This window comes from Oryctolagus cuniculus, chromosome 12 (assembly GCF_964237555.1).
Source record: "Oryctolagus cuniculus chromosome 12, mOryCun1.1, whole genome shotgun sequence".
Classification (NCBI taxonomy): domain Eukaryota; kingdom Metazoa; phylum Chordata; class Mammalia; order Lagomorpha; family Leporidae; genus Oryctolagus; species Oryctolagus cuniculus.
Window position 1 is genome coordinate 106,014,234 of NC_091443.1, and position 13,583 is coordinate 106,027,816.

At 55.7% G+C, this 13,583-nt stretch overlaps 1 long non-coding RNA gene across 1 annotated transcript; it reads right to left on the bottom strand.

The window, feature by feature from the left end:
- Positions 1-7,784: 7,784 nt before the first annotated feature.
- On the bottom strand, positions 7,785-13,576 carry LOC138844755 (uncharacterized). Its single transcript, XR_011381079.1, has 3 exons — positions 13,424-13,576; positions 13,157-13,211; positions 7,785-8,543 (listed from the first exon to the last, which is right to left on the bottom strand). It is a non-coding gene; the product is annotated as an uncharacterized lncRNA (long non-coding RNA).
- Positions 13,577-13,583: the final 7 nt, after the last annotated feature.

Consider the following 13,583-nt stretch of genomic DNA (forward strand, 5'->3'; position numbering starts at 1 on the left):
AGCTCGCCGCGAGGGGGCGCGCGCGGCGGTGACTCCGCCCCCGGCGGCCGCAGCGGCGCGCGCCCGGCCCGGCCCGGCTCCGCTCCGCGGGGCGCGCGCGGTGCCCACAAGGGGGCGGCCCTGTCCGCGCGCGCCCCGCGGCCGCCGCAGCGCCCGGTGCGGGGCCGGGCGAGCCGCCCAGGGGTGCAGCCGGTGTGAGGAGCAGGCCGAGGGGCTGGTGGCCGCGAGACCGTGCGCCTGCCCGGTGCCTCCCGCCGAGGAGGGGGCCGCCGCGGCGTGACCTCCAGGGTCCGGGGAAGCCGAGCGCGCCCTTGACCGAGGCCCTCGGGGGTTCCTCAGGGCGGATTTGCTGGGCTCAGGGATGCCGACGTGGGCGGTTGCGAGGACGAAGGACCTGCGCGGTCGGGCGCTTTCAGGGCAGGTGCCTTGCGGGGAGGACCCAACCTGAGGCCCCCCTGCGCCAGAGAATTAATTTGGCTTAAGGCGGATTAACACGAGGAGAGCATGGGGGCTGGTGCAATGCGAGGCTTCCGCGGCGTGGGGACCCCAGGAGCGGACAGTGGGGTCAACCCCGCCATTCCACACCGGCCGGTCAGGAACTGTCAGAGGTGGTTTGGGGAGGGCGTTTGGCGTGGCTTGGCACGCTCCTGTCTTGGATGGCAGTGCCTGGGTTCGGCTCCTGGCTCCGCTTCTGATCCAGCTTCCCGTGGTTGCGCACCCTGGGAGGCAGCAGGAGATGGCGCAAGTAGGTGGTCCCTGCCACCCACATGGGCGACCCAGGTTGAGTTCCCAGCTCCTTACCTGTGCCCTGGCCCGGCCCTGGCTGTTGTGGGCATTTGGCAAGTAAACCAGTGGGTGGGAGATAAATCATGTTTTAAAAGGATTTATTTATTTGAAAGAGTTACAGAGAGGGAGAGAGAGAGATCTTCCATCTACTGGTTCACTCCTCAAATGGCCACAAGGGCCCGAGGGCCAAAGCTGGGTGGATCCGGAGCCGGGAGCTTCTTCCTGGTCTCCCATGTGGGTGGCAGGGCCCCAGGCACTTGGGCCATCTTCCACTGCTTTCCCAGGCGCATTACAGGGAGCGGGATCAGAAGTGGAGCAGCCGGGACTAGAACCAGCGCCCACATGGGATGCTGGCACCTGAAGCGGCGGCTTTACCCGTTATGCCACAGGGCCAGCCCCGGTAAATACTTCCTTGCAGATGTGGTGGTTCTTTTTCTTAGCGGTCTGGAAACCACGTGGGCAGCTGTACCCCAGGGTTTCTGACTTAGTAGGTCTGAGCTGGGCCCAGGTGGCCACACTTTGAGAATCACTGCCTCAGGGCCCCTGTTGTGGGTTGCCATGGGAACAGAGGGTCCGGGTCCCTGGGGCTGAGGGTCCCCTTTCCTGCCTGAGGTTGGTGGGCGGAGTGTTCCGTGCTATTTTGCTGCTCAGCGACACAGCCCTGCTGTTTCATTCACACGCGTCCTGGGAGATGCACCATCGCTCTCCGATGGGCAGGAAGCAATTAAGCGTCCCTGGGGATTGTTAATCAGTCTTCAGAGGCCGCCCCAGCTTCCTTCATTCATGGTGGACACGTGCTGTGGGCCTCAGCTGTGGGCAAAGGGCTGCATTCCCAGAAATGCCGAGAAGGCGGAGTTTTCCGGCAGAGTCAAGCCCTGGAAAAGGCTCTCTCGCCCTGCGGTTCCCTCTGCGCCCACGTCGGAGCGGGGGCAGCTGGGGCCCTTTCCAAACCGCACAAAAGCGCTCACAGAAGTGTCGCTGTTCCCGCCTCGGATGCCGCGTTGCCCGAGGAGGACGAGCCGGGATCCTGCTCCGGCGCATTCTTGCACAGTTGCTCACCCGCAGCTCGTGTGCAGGCCGGGTGTCCCAGGTGGAAAAGCCAGAAGCTGCACACACAGCCTGCGTTTCCAGTTCTGGGAGGCCCTCCTCTCCCTGGAGACAAAGCCACCGACTTGACTAGAACATTCCCTTTAAATATCCTCTCCGGGGGTGGCGGGATATGTCCTCTGGTGGTTAAGGCGCCCAAATTCCCAAGTGGAGCACCTGGGTTCGACTCCCAGCTCTCCGAATTCCGGCTTCCTGCAACTGCGCGCCCTGGGAGGCAGTGGTGACAGCTCAGTAGCTGGGTCCCTGCCGCCCATGCGGGAGACAACGGTTGAGTTCCCACCTCCTGGCCTTGATGCCCCATCCATTTTTTTTTTAAAGATTTATTTATTTGAAAGGCTGAGTTACACAGAGGAGAGGGAGAGAGAGAGAGAGGGAAAGAGAGAGAGGTCTTCCATCTGCTAGCTCATTCTCCAACTGGCCACAACGGCCAGAGCCGTGCTGATCCGAAGTCAGGAGCCAGGAGCTTCTTCAGGTCTCACATGCGGGTGCAGGGGCCCAAGGGCTTGGGTCATCTTCTATTGCTTTCCCAGGCCATAGCAGAGAGCTGGATGGGAAGTAGAGCAGCTGGTACTCGAACCGGCACCAATATGGGATGCTGGCACTGCAGGCGGCAGCTTTACCTGCTCTGCCACAGTGCCAGCCCCGCCATCCCTAACTTTGACCCGTTGCAGACATTTGGGAAGTGAACTAGCAGATGGGTGCTCCATTTTCTCTCAAATGAATTTTACTATAAAAAAAAAATCTGACTACAGTTGTTCTGCCCTAGTCTAGGCCCTTTCTTGTGAACTGTCACAATGATGCTCTAAGGAGAGGCACTGGCTGCATTCCCAGAGGCGGTGACTTCCCCAAGTGCCACCCCACGAGGAAGTGGCCACACGAAGGGCCCAACCTCGCTCTCGGATTCCCAGTCCTGGCCTTTATTGAGCTGTTCCCAGGTGTGTGTGTGTGTGTGTGTGTGTGTGTGAGGATGCAGAAACGTGACTGCTTACCTACCTAGCGCCCAGGATCGTTCTGGCCACTTTGTACCTGGGACTGCCGCACAAGCACCTCCCAGGTCTCATTTCACAGAGGAAGACGTGGCCTTGGAGCAGGTGACTTGCCCGTGGTCACTCAGCGGGTAATGGATGGGTTTGAATCTCTTGGTCCCGCTGTCTGGGCCGGGGAACATACGGTGGCCACGGTTTAAAGGGTGCAGATCTGGGGCCTGTGCTGCCACTTGTGACGGCATTCCACATCCGGGTGCTGACTCGAGTCCCAGCCGCTCCGGATCCAATGATCCAGCTCCCTGCTAATGCACCTGGGAAGGATGGCCCAAGTGCTCGGACCCCTGCACCCACGTGGGAGACCCAGATGGAGCTCCTGGCTCCTGGCTTTGGCTTGGCCCAGCACTGGCTGTTGCAGATATTTGGGGAGGAACCAGCAGATGAACATACGGAACCTCTCTCTCTCTCTCTCTGTGTGTGTGTGGGGGGGGGGGGGTGACTTTCTTTCAAATAAGTAAGTAAATCTTTAAAAAATAAAAGAAATGGGGCAGAGTCCTAGTGGGTTACAATCTTCTAAACAATACCACTCAGCAAGGCAGGGAAGGAGGGTGGGGATCGCAGGTGCTCATTAAGTGCCAGCTGTTTCCATTTGTGACTCACACATGGAAGTTCATTTTAAACACCGGGAGGAGAACAGGCATGCTACCAAGTACCGCCCGAGCGGATCGGACAGGAGGAGGCAAATAGGTTGGATAGACACAATGCGGCATTAATCTCCCCTTTCCTGCACGGTGCTCCTGTTTAACCAGCTGCTGGTCTTTGTGACGAAGTGTCAGTGGTCGCAAGTTAAGAAATAAATAAATCTCAAAAATATATCTATGTATTATACAATGTTAAGGGGCCATTTTACACGCCTTCGTATGGAGTAAGCCTGGAACCTGGCGTGTGTGTCACACTAAGCGGACGTCTCCCTGGAGACGTGTCACCTCCCAAGTGTTCAGTGGCCATGTGGGGCGTCAGCACTGAACCTGTGCCCAGGGCTGCATGAGGAATTCCTTCTTGGTGACAGAGAAGGCCTCCATAAACATTTGCACATGCTCCTGGAAGCCAAGGCTAAGCACGGGCTTGGGGGTCCAGCCCCCTGGACTGGACAAGCCATTGATGGTCTGAGCACTGATTTTTTTCACCTGGGCGATGACCTTTATGGTCCCTCCCAAGCTTTCAGAGTCAGACGGATGAGGGTGCCGAGGGGTGCAATGGTTCCCTAGTGCCTGAGGTCCCCACCCTTCACAGCAAGGTGGCTTGTGAGCACACAGAAATATGGTTCTGGAAAACCATAGGAAGAGGGCAGGGAGCTGAGCTTCTGTGCTGTGTGCAGGTCCTGGGGAATGAAAGGATCTGTCTGGGGGCCCCTCACCCCTCCCAAGAGCCACCAGGGAGGGCCGCGTGGTGCATCTGATGCACCCCATCTCAACACAGACCGTCTTCCAGAACCTTCTTTGTAGCTCTCGCAGACGATGCTGGGTTCTTCAAAGGCCAGGCTGCAGATGACCAACACTCATTTCTATATTTGGAGGTGTGTGTAGTGAAGATCCTGATTCAATAAATCATTTCCCTGCGTGTCTCTGATGAGCGCAGGAGGACGGGACAGCCATTCAGCACGCGCCTGGCCGATAGCTTCTGTCTGCACCAGCCTTTCTGAAGATGTTCTAGCTGTCATTGAATGAATCATAGTGACCTCAGAACCCTCTGTGGGGTTTACATAGCCCCGTTTTGCTGGTGAGAGAATAGAAGTTCAAGTTCACACATCCTGAAAGTGTCAGAGTGAGAGTGGGGAGACCCAGGTTTGCCCTGGCACCTTCATCCAGAGTGGAGCTTGTTCCTTGGAAAGTGTCAGCCAGGTCCCCTGGGCCTCCTGCTCCAGTTATGTCCGTGCTGGGGCCACGGGAGCACCCCAGCTCCAGACTGCACCCGAGGGCTGATGCACTGCTCCCAGCCCTGGCAGGACCCCAGCCCCGTGCAGCTGCGTGGAGACCCGCTCTCCTCGGGCTACTTCCTGGGACTGGGGCAGGTTCCGCCCTCCCCCCCCCCCCCGGGTGGGGGCGATTGGAGGGAGGTTCGGGTCCAGCCCCAGGCCAGGGAGTCATGGAGACTGCATACTCACAGGGGACTGTGGAGATGGCTTTCACGTTTTCACTCCATTAACCTCACAGCCTGGGCTTGGCTACTCTAGAACGAGTGATGGGCCAGGAGTCACCATCTGTCTTACGGTTGTTTATATAACATCCTTGGCACTTGACCTGTGGACTTGGACAGACAGTGCACAGCCACTTCCTGCTGTGTCAGCAAAGGGCAGTTAGGGTGGCCAGTGTTCTGGTGCAGTAGGGTAAGCTGCTGCCTGCAATGCCAGCATCCCATATGGGCACCAGTTCGAGTCTCGGCTGCTCCACTTCTAATCCTGCTCCCTGCTAGTGTACCTGAGAGAGCAGCAGAAGATGGCCCAAGTACCTGGGCTCCTACCACCCTCTTGGGAGATCCAGATGGATTTCCACGTTCCTGACTTTGGCCTGGCCCAGCCCCAGCCATTGTGGCCACTTGGAGAGTGAACCAGTGGATGGAAGATCTTTCTATTTCTCTCCCTCTCTCTCTCCTCCAATCTCCCTGTAACTCTGCCTTTCACATACATAAGTAAATCTTTAAAACAATTTAAAAAGGAAGGGTGGGAGCTAAGTAAGGTCACTGCAATTCCATCACACACACCTTCCCCAGGAGCTTGCCTCTCCAGCCCTGGCTTGCTCCACGGACACTATCCTGAAACCAGCTTCGGAGGAAGATTTTCTGGCCTGAGTTCTTTAAGAAGAAGGTTGTACTTGTGAGTGAAATACTTGGTATGCACGTGGGCCTCCCCATCTCCTCCCCAGGAGAGAGTCCACGTGGCTTACTGTGACAGGTGTGGCAGGGTCGGGGGGGCAGGGGCACAGGCACTTGGGCCACCCACCTTCTACTGCCTCCCAGGCTGCAGAAGCAGGAAGCTGGGATTCAAACCAGCACTTGGCTCCAGGATGTGGGTATCCCAAGCAATGGCATAACCCACTGCAGCATAACACCGGCCCCCAGTCCAGGGTTCTTACTAGAAGGGATTTTGCTCCCCAGGCAGTGTTTTGAGTGGATGGTATGTCTGGTGACCGCAGAGACAGGAGGGTGCTGTTTCCATTCAGTGGCTGGGGATACTGGATATTGTCTGTACTGGGACACTCCTGCCCCAGTGGGGAATGTCCCCCGTCCCACAGGACTTTAAGAAATTCAGCCAGGGGTGGTGATGTGACAAAGCGAGCTAAGCTGCTGCCTGTGGCACTGGCGGCCCATGTCGGAGAGCCAGTTCAAGTCCCAGCTGCTCTGCTTCCAGTCCAGCTCCCTGCTAATGCACCTGGGGCAGCAGGGGAAGATGCTTGGGCCCCTGCACCCACGTGGGAGACCCGGATGGAATTCAGGCTCCTGGCTTTGGCCTGGCCCAGCCCTGGCCATTGTGGTTATTTGGGGAAAGAACCAGCATATGGAAGATCTCTTTCTGTCTCTCCCTGTCAATCTCTGTAATTCTGCCTTTCAAATAAAATAAAATAAACCTTTAAAAGTGGGGGGTGGCGTCTGGCAGTGTTGAGAACCCCTCTATGTCTGAGATGCAGGGACTTTGCCTCCTCTGCCACCACGCTCTCCCTTGGGCCTGGCATATGGTAGATGCACAGAGACTCGCTTTTGAACAATCAAGGACTTGAGGGTGAGTGCCTGGTTTAAGGGATGGCCAGCCAGCTAGGCAGGTGACGGTCCTCTGCTGAGATGGAGAAAACAGGAGGGAAGGCGGCTTGGGGGAAAAGAATGAGCTCAGTTTTCAGTGTGAAAGTTTGGAGAGCCCTGGCGCTTCTGTGGGAGATGCCCAAGGACGGTAACTCTGCAGGCCTTGGTTGGTCTCTCAATGGCGCTGCCGAGTGGCAGGTGTGAGGTCAGAGCGCGCGCTGACCTTGCTGCCTGGCAGGCATGGCCAGGGCTCCCTGCAGGATGAACAGATCTGCAGGAGCTGCCCCCAAGGGGCTCGCCATGCAGCGGTGGCGACTGGTGTACCTTCTCAGACCTTCAGTGGGAAAGGCTCCTTCACGGCAAGTATCGCACAAGGAGCTGCAGCCCCCACAGCTTCCGGGCCCAGCAAGGACTGCTGCAGGAACCCCTGCGCCAAAACCGGACTGGGGGGGGCCAGCACCAGCAGGCTAAGCCTCTGCCTGTGGTGCAGGCATCCTATATGGGCACTGGTTCGAGTCCTGGCTGCTCCACTTCCGATCCAGCTCTCTGCTATGGCCTGGGAAAGCAGTGGAAGACTGCTGAAGTGCTTGGGCTCCTGCACCCACATGGGAGACCCAGAAGAAGCTCCTGGCTCCTGGCTTCAGATTGGCACAGCTCCAGCTGTCGTGGCCATTTGGGGAGTGACCCAGGGCATGGAAGACGTTTCTGTCTCTCCCTCTCACTATAACTCTACCTCACAAGTAAATAAATAAAATCTTTAACAAAAACAATTAAAAAACCAGACTGTGAGACCGGCGCCGTGGCTCAATAGGCTAATCCTCCACCTTCCGGTGCTGGCACACCGGGTTCTAGTCCCGGTCGGGGCGCCGGATTCTGTCCCGGTTGTCCCTCTTCCAGGCCAGCTCTCTGCTGTGTCCCGGGAGTGCAGTGGAGGATGGCCCAAGTGCTTGTGCCCTGCACCCCATGGGAGACCAGGAGAAGTACCTGGCTCCTGCCTTCGGATCAGCGTGGTGTGCCGGCCGCAGCAGCAGCAGCAGCCATTGGAGGGTGAACCAACGGCAAAGGAAGACCTTTCTCGCTCGCTCTCTCACTGTTCACTCTGCCTGTAAAAAAAAAAAAAAAAAAACAGACTGTGGGCAACCCAAGGACTCCAGGCGACTCTCAGACCCAGAGTCACTGCAGTAGAACAGCTGGAAGGGAGCCAGTGTCCCCGGGCCCAGTTCCTCCCCATGTGGTGAGCTCCCTGAGTGGCCTCAGCTTTCATGCTCTCCGGGCTGCGTGTAGGAGGCTGTGCCTTAGAAGCACATCCGTGACGATGTTAGAACACGGACACGTCTACAAGATCAAGGGGCAAGGACTTTTTGGAACACATAATTTTTATTGCACAAGTAACATTTCAGGAACAAGAAAGGACAGCAGCATTACTCATACTTGCTACAAACGGTGAAGCGTGCCAGGGTCCATCAACTGATGGGCGTGTCAACACACTATGGTCCTTGCAAGCGCTGGGATGAACAGAACTTGACAGCAATGAGCAGTGAAGGACGGGCACGTGCGGTGATGTGTCAACAAGAGCGGCCCTGGAAAACCCCACACCCTGCGTGATTCCCTTCATGTTAAACGCCCAGAGCAGGCAAGTGCACAGAAACAGAATCCACGGGACTGAGGGTGGAGATGGGAGTGTCCGAGGAGCGAGCCGTAAGGAAGAGCTTCCCAGGGATTGGGAACAGCAAGTGACAAGGTGGGAGGTGGCGTGGGCTGACCCCAGGACAGATGTGCCTCAAGGTGCACAGTGGGGACTCGAGGGGAGAGAAGGCGTGGTGGAATCCGAGCACTTAGGGCCCTGTGGGTTGCTGTCTCCGCATCGGCTTTTACCTAGAAAGAGATGGGACATTGCTGGCAGTCTTGGGCAGAGGCCCGAGTGTCTTACATTTTCACAGAATCCTCTGATGAGAGATGGATGGTAACGGGGCGAGCGTGGAAGCAGGAAGACCGGTTCGGAGGCTACTACAGGTTCAGGTTAAGAGATGACTCTGACCTGAACCTGGGTAGCAGCAGTGGAGCTGGGGATGAGTGTCCCTCTCAGCTCTACCTCATGCCTTTGGCCTGAGCAACTAGGAGACAAGAACTGGATTTGACTGAGTGGGAGACTACTGTGGGAGGAGGCAGGTTCCCTTCTAGTGTCGGCTCATGCCTGGAAAGAGGTTACAGTAGGGGGGCTGGCACTGGGGCACAGTAGGCTACACCTCTGCCTGCAGCACTGGCACCCCATGTGGGTACTGGTTTGTGTCCTGGCTGCTCTTCTTCTGATCCAGCTCTCCGCTATAGCCTGGGAAAGCAGTGGAAGATGGCCCAAGTGCCTGGACCCCTGCACCTGCATGGGAGACCCACAGGAATATCCTGGCTCCTGGCTTTGAATTGGCCCACCTCTGGCTATTGCAGCCTTTTGGGGAGTGAACCAGTAGTTGGAAGACCTCTCTCTCTGTCTCTCTCTCTGTCTATAACTCTATCTCTCAAATAAATAAATAAATAAATCTTTTTTAAATAAATCTTTTTTTAAAAGAGTTATTTATTTGAAAGACAAAGTTATGGATAGAGAAAAAGAGACAGATTTTCCATCTACTAGTTCACTCCCTAGAGGATCACATGACTGAGGCTAGGCCAGGCCGAAGTCAGAAGCTTCTTCCGAGTCTCCCACATGTGTGCAGGGGGCCCAGAGACTTGGGCCATCTTCTACTGCTTTCCCAGGTGCACTATCGGGGAGCTGGATTGGAAGTGGAGCATCCAGGACTTGAACCAGCACCCATACGGGATACTGGTGCTGCAGGCCCCTGATTAACCCACTGTGCCACAGCACTGGTCCTTAAAAAATAAATAAATAAAGAGAGAGAGAGATCATAGCAGAGCGTGGAAGCCATTCCACATTTGGCATCCCCTCTCCCCATCAGCATTTGCCAAGATGCTGAAGAGTCTTCACACTGACCACCTGTGTGGGCAGAGTGGGGTTCGCTCCACTCATTCACAAAGCACAGCGTGGCTTCCTTGGTGAGCTGCTGAGACCCTGTTTATTTTCAAAGTGACAGATGATCCTACCATGCCTTGATGCTTTTTTTCTGTCTGGATTTTTTTCCCAAGAGATGAATTCTTGGGAACGGAGTCACTGGGTGAGAGAGGAAGGCTGTGTCTCTTGAGACACATTGCTGCACTATTTTCCGAAACAACTGTAGGTCAAGCTTAGAGGGCAGCAGTTTCACCATACATTGGACAGTCTAGGATGTCAGAGGTTTATTTGCATCAAATAAAAGAGGTTTTCAAAAGTGCATACTTTAAAAAAGATCTGCATGCAGTTTATTATGGTGAAGGTTGAACAGACTTTAAGTTCCTTTATGTGTCTTGGGCTGTGAATTGCTTGTTCAGGTCCTTTACCCATTTCTTTTCAAATCCTACACACTTAGCTTATCAATTTGTTGAATCTTTTCCTAAAATGGAGATAGACAAACACACTTAGACCATCATATTTTAAATAGAAATTCTTTTACATTTTTAATTATTTATCTCATTTATTTATTTGCAAGGCAGAGTGACACAGGGAAGAGCAGAGATCTTCCATCTGCTGGTTCACTCCCCACAAGGCCACACCATCTAGGGCTGGGCCAGGCTGAAGGCAGGATGGATCCAGGAAATCTCCCCAGGTCTCCCATATGGGTGCAGGGGCCTAAGCACTTGGGCCTTCCTCTGCTGCCTTCCCAGGTACATTAGTAGGGAGCTGGGTTGGAAGTGGAGCAGCTGGGACTCAAACCAGCACTCTGCTATGGGATGGTGGCATCAAGGTGTGGCTTAAGCCTCTGAGCCACTATGCTGGCCCCTGAATAAAAATACTTAAATAAACTAGGAAAACTCCAAGGAAATGAACTTGTGTGCCTTTTGTAAAAAAAAAAAAAAAAAAAAAAAAAGCAGCATTTGGCATATAAATAACTGTATTGTTTCAATAATTTATTCCTTAAAAATTGCTACTTTGGCTTAAAACTTTTTTTCCTTAGAGTAAAGCACACGTGGACTGTGTAGTGCAGTAGTCACAGGCGAGAGCCCACCTTCTAGATCTTTCTCCCCACTTCTGGCCCAAACACGTCTTGCTGACGGGAGCTCCGGCACTACCCAGTGCAAGGGGCAGGGACAAAGTGGCTTGTGCCCTCAGGAACGTGTGACGATCAGGACCGGGGTCTCTGGTGCCCGAGGGCCGACTCAGGGAGCGGATCCAGCCCCAGGAAGTAGGCAGCAGGACCGAGGCCCTGGGAGTCCACACTTTCCCCGTTCGGTTTGCTGCTTGCACATTGCGTTGGTAGGCATTCAGCTTGAGAAGGCTTTTGGTGCACCAGCCAGCCTGTGAAGGAAAACTGACTGCCCTGGCTTCCGAATGTGCACGCAGCACCCACGTCACGGCTCGCTACACATGCCTCAGTTACCCCACGAAGTTACTGGGGGGGGGGGGGGAGATTCAATGGAGATTGGACAAAGTCATTGTAATCACAGAGCAGTGTCTAGTGTCTGCTCCAGAGACCAAGGCACAGGACCTGGTCCCTGGGCTTGCGCAATATCTTCCGGACGGTGCTGGCAGGAGAGAATGTGCTAAGCTTCCCAGCAGAGGTGGGAGCCAAGTGCCTGGCACCTGGAGTGGGCACAGGGGGCCTGAAGGTGGTCTTGGGGGCTTCCCAAAGGAACCAACATCTGAGCTGAGTCGTGACCAATGGCTGGGATTTCAACAGGTGAAAACGGGGCAAAAGGGCACTCAGGCAGAGGGAATGGCAGGCTCGGAGGTGCAGAGGGGTAAGCTATGGGAAGCATCTGGGGGCTGGCCAGCAGTCCCACTTGGCTGGCACTCCAGGTCAGGATATAAGGCTGAAAGAAGACTGATGACAGTATCACCCAGGGGAGGAGAGGCAGGAGGTTTTAGGACAAAGCGAGCCCTGGTCCGAGCCGTGCCTGCAGAGGCCTGTGGGGAGAAAGGGCTGGAAGGGGCAGGTCAGAGGGTGAGGGGGGTGTTGTAATAGTGTGAGCACGAGATGGCGGGGCCTGCAGGAGGGCAGCCACTGCAGAGAGCGATTCAGGGTGGTGAGAGGAAGGGCCTGGCAGGGAAGGACGGCCGAGCGTCCTCCTCCCTGTAAGGCCACGGCTGCTTATCTCATGAAAGCCCTTTGGTGTCACTTCCCCTTTCTGGGCGGGTGGGGAGCCCCTGTCCCTCATGCCTCCGATGGGGATTTTACCAGTCCCGGCTCTCTTTCTCAGCTCACAGGGCCACTGGCTCCACGTGGAGGAGTGCAAGTCACCTCCATGCCAAAGAGTAGGTCACTGGACTGGGGGAGTGGTGCGCGGATCAGGCTGGCCCCACAAGACTCCTGACCGCAAGACTCGGAATTCAACCATCGCCTCTATAGCTAAGACCCTAATGCTAGATTCCCATTAAAAAAAAAAAAAAGGTTTATTTTATTTATTTATTTGAAAGGCAGAGTTACAGAGATAAAGGGAGATACAGAGAGAAAGAAAGAAAGAGAGAGAGAGAGAGAGAGAGAGAGATTTTCCATCTACTGGTCCACTCCCCAGATGGCCACCACAGCCAGTTCTAGGCCAGGCTGAAGCCAGGAACCAGGAGCTTCATTCAGGTCTCCCACATGGATGCCGGGGCCCAAGCAGTTGGGCCATCTTCTGCTTTCCCAGGCACACTAGTAGGGAGCTGGATCGAAAGTAGAGCAGCCAGGACTCGAACCAGTGCCCATATAGGATGCCAGTGTCGGGCTTTACCCACCGTGCCACAACGTGGGCCCTGGGCTCCCATTCTGAGACACTTCACAGAACCTTTGACCCTGAGCAGACAGTAACAGCCAGTCTCCTTGTAGACCCGACAGGTGGGAGCCCACTTTGTCACCACAGCGTCCTCAGACACACACCGGCCTCCTGTCAGTGACCAATCAAAGGAAGGCCACACGCAGTGTGGACCAACCAGAGATGCCCTCCACTAGCCGGCCTCCTGTCAGCGACCAATCAAAGGAAGGCCACATGCAGTGTGGACCAACCAGAGATGCCCTCCATGAGCTGACCGTGCTCTGCTCGGCCCCTAATTCTTCAGGGGTGGTCTGGGAGTTGAGTGGCAGTTGCCCATACCCCTTTGCTCTGAGCTTTGCAAAACAAACACCTACTTCCTCCCCCCACCCCCGGCTTGCTGTGCACGGGTGAGCGGACACAGATCTCAGGGTTCTACAGCACTCTCTGGGTCGGGCGGGGGGGGGGGGGAGCCCTACGTCCTGCACCACCCAGCTGTGACCCGAGGGTGAGGGTCGGGGTGGTCCCTGGGGAGAAGAAGGGAGGGTGAGCGTGGATTTATCTCCTAAGGGAAGTCTTCCTGGGACCCAATACGGGCTTGCATCAGGCGCCTGACTTTGGCCAAGCCGCTTGCCCTTTTGCTTCCTGCCACTTCCCACTGTTTTATGACCCACCTGTGTGACACTTGATCGGTGCCCGTCTTTCCCATTGGACTCTGAGCTCTGGCATCTGTAGAGCCGGGGGCCGGGGGACGAGAGCAGGGATTAATCGCAAATGAGTATGAGGACCACTTCCATATTCAAAAACTAGACCGTGGTGACGGCTGCGTAAGCTTTACACGCACTAAAATCATCCGACTGGACGCACGGCGAGTGCATTTTATGATGCGCACCTCAATCCCGCGGTTAAAAACTAAAACCCGACACCTGTGGAATGAGCACCTGATCTGTCTCCCTCCGTGAGGACCGACACATCCCCCAGAGTCTGAACGACCGATCGGCACCCGGCAGGTACACGACGCAAGTCTCTCACCGAAGCAAAGAATGAATGGAGAGGAAGAGGGAGGAGACTTCCCGGAGATCCCCGCCAGGCCGTTTCCGG